Here is a 3,313-nt window from a genome sequence, read left to right as displayed (position 1 = left end):
TTCAAAGCGGCTCCCCCTACCCAACCCCGCTAAAGCCCCAGGCCATCACCAATCTGCATTCTGTCACGATGGATTTATCTGTTGTAAATATTTCATATAAACGGAATCATACAATATGTGTGACCTTTGATGTCTGGCTTCTTTCGCTTAGCATCATATTTCGAAGATTCACTCATGTTTTAGCATGTGTCAGTACTTCATTTCTTGTTCAGGCTGAATAATATTCCATTGTGTGAATATACCGCAATTTGTTTATCCATTCATCCTGATGGACATTTGGGCTGCTTGCACCTGTTGGCTGTTGTGAATAGTGTTGCTATGAACATGTGTGCACATGTACTTGTTTGAGTACTGATTTTCATTTCTAGAATTAGAATTGCTAAGTCATACGGTAATGCTATTCATAATGTTAAACTTCTTGAGAAACTGCCAAGATGTTTTCCAAGTGACTGAACCATTTTACATTCTCACCAGCAATATACAAAGGTTCCAACTTCTCTACATCCTCATCAATACTTTTTTTTTTTAATTTTAAATAATAGCTATTTTAATGAGTGTGAAATAGTTTTGATTTGTATTTCTTTAGAGACTTATGATATTAGACGTAAGATATAAGCTACTGGGTGTCTTTTTATGTGTCTGTTGGTCAGTTGTTTGTTTTTAGAGCAATGACTATTAAGTCCTTTGCCCATTTTAAAAATTGAAGTTTGTCCATCTTTTCCGGTGTTGAGTCATAAGAGTTCTTTACCTATTGTAGATGCTAGATCTTATTAGATGCCATTCCTCAATTTCTTCATGTCTGCTCAAATGTCACATATCAGAAAAGTCTCTCCAAAGCAGATATAAAACAGCAACTCTCCTTCATCCTTTTCAGTTCTTGTCTGCCTTATTTTCTTCATCACATTGATCAATACCTGAAATATAAATATAAAATGTGTCTATAAGCAACTCTCTCACTGGGTCTCTCTGTCTCTCTCTCTGTCTGTGAGTGTGTGTGTGTGTGTGTGTGTGTGTACTTTTAGAGGCCTCTCTCTATCCTGTGGAATGTAAGCTCTGTGAAAACAGAGGCTTTGCTGTTTTATTCATCTCTATTCCCAGCTCCTTAAACAGAGCACCCAATAAATATTTGTAGAATGAATGGATGCATGCTTGAATGAGAAGAGATAGAGCTGCCTCATTCTTTTGACAGGTGAAAATAATATCTCATTGTTGTTTTATAAAATGTGATTCTTAAAACATAATGTCTGCTCATCTAACTAAGTTTTAAGAGAATCGTTCCATCTAGTCTGGTTTCTTAAACCATCAGCTTGCCCACTCTAGGATTTATTCAGCCATCAGCTCATAAAAGCAGGCTGTTCTCCAGCACCCGTTTAACTCTTTACAGATCTGGGTCTGCACTGCTCGCCCTAACCTGTGTCCGTTAGCACATCTAAACCTGTTTCTTATCTGCTCTCTTTCTATCATCTCCCTGTTTCTTACCTTGAATGTGACACTCAGCTTGTTTTGTCAGCTCTGCCTTTTGAATATCAGCTGTATTCTGTAAATATCTTTCTTTGTCCACTTGGTTTCTGGACCCTCTTCAGTGGTCCATTTACTTGAGCAGATCTTTCACCAGTTTCTCTTCTCTTGGTCCTATAATTTAAACCCAATCAAGAATGTTTGGCGGTAGCTGCTGGCACAAAGTAGAGGGTCAGTTTTGGAAAACACTTTCCTTTCCATTTTTTCTGCAGTCACAATCTCTCTTTTGCTCGGACTGGGGTGCTATCAGCAACTCTATCACCATCTTCTGATCACTGGTGAAGCTTGGTCTCTCCCTCGATAATTAAGAATAGAGGTTCTAAAGATTTGGTTCTTGAATGGATAGTATTGGCATCACCTGGGAAATTGTTGAAGCTGAAAAGTATAGGAGCCTGTGTTTAACATTCATTCCCCCTGCCCCCAGGCAATCCCAATGCTTGCTAAATTTTGAGAGTCACCAGCCAAAAAAGATGACGGGTGCTGGTTGTGCTGCCTGGCAGTGTTGGCCAGGCTTGAGGCCAGTGGGGTGAACTTCCAAAGCAGCATAGTTGAACTAGCAAGGAGCTATCATCTTGCAGAGACATTAAGCAAATAGACTTACTCCAAGTGTCTGTTTCAGATCAAGAAGGAACAGCCAAAGGAATAAAAGAAAGACACAATTTTAGCAGTATCTATTCAAACTTTTCCAATCATAGGAAGTCTTTCTCCCATTAACAGTGGGACTTGAAACAAGTCTCTTTTTGAATCTTGTTCACATTTCATCAGAGGGTCGGGTGGAAATCCTACTGCAGGAAGGGATGTGCAGACCCTGAGCAAGAAAAGGAGTCCAAGATGTAGGAGCCTCAGCAACAGGACCTAAGCGTGGATGGGGCCATGTTTATTATGTGAACTTCTTCTGACCCAGCCATCCTGGCAACACTATGAGCCAAGGCAGATAAAAGTTTTGCTTGCGTAAACAGAAAAGAGCTGTCTGTACCAAGGCTCTCCATAACCCTTCCTGGTCTAAGCAGAATTACTGTGGACACTCCCCTCACTCTGTCTTCCCTTGAGCCCCAGCTGAGCATACACAAAGGGAGCTCTGTTCTCTGCTCTCTTCACAAGAGCTTTGTTGGCCAAGCCTGGTAATAATGCTGAGGAGGATAATATAACAGCTAACACTCATCAATACTTACTACAGGCCAGGTCCTTTGCTGAGGGTCTGAATGAAATAGTTTCTGTAAGACTTACAACAGTTCCATGAGGTAGATGCAGTTCCTGTCCTCCTGTTATAGATGAGGAAAGTGGGGCTCAGAAAAGTAGAGAGACTTGTTCCAGTCACCTGGCTGGAAAGTAATGCAGGGCTGGGATTTGTACAGGGCCCCTGCCCATCACAAGCACACTAACAAGGACTTGTTTCTTAAGATCGGCTTTTATTGCTCTCTTTAACAAAGGAGAAATTTTAAAAATGAGAAAACTAAGGTTTAGAGAAATAAATTAGCTTATCCAAGATTACAAATCTAGAAGGTAGCAAAACTATGACTAGAATCCAGCTCTTTTCCCCACATCACAATGTTCTCACAGCTGGCTACTTTGTCCGACATCCCTGACCACAGGCAAAGACCTCTTTCCTGAGAAGTGCCCCGCTTCACCTGTGGAGCTGCCTGAGGTTGTGAGCTGCCGTGCTGCAGAACAATTCAAAGTCTGGATCCAGGAGTTTAACATACCTGCTGGAAACCCTGGCTCTGACCTTGAGCAGTATATGTTACCTCTTCTTTACTCTATTGTCTTTGAATTTGGATATAATTTACTTATACAC

The sequence above is a fragment of the Pteropus vampyrus genome, unplaced genomic scaffold (assembly GCF_000151845.1).
Source record: "Pteropus vampyrus isolate Shadow unplaced genomic scaffold, Pvam_2.0 Scaffold240, whole genome shotgun sequence".
In the NCBI taxonomy this organism is placed as follows: domain Eukaryota; kingdom Metazoa; phylum Chordata; class Mammalia; order Chiroptera; family Pteropodidae; genus Pteropus; species Pteropus vampyrus.
This window is presented reverse-complemented; position numbering follows the sequence as displayed.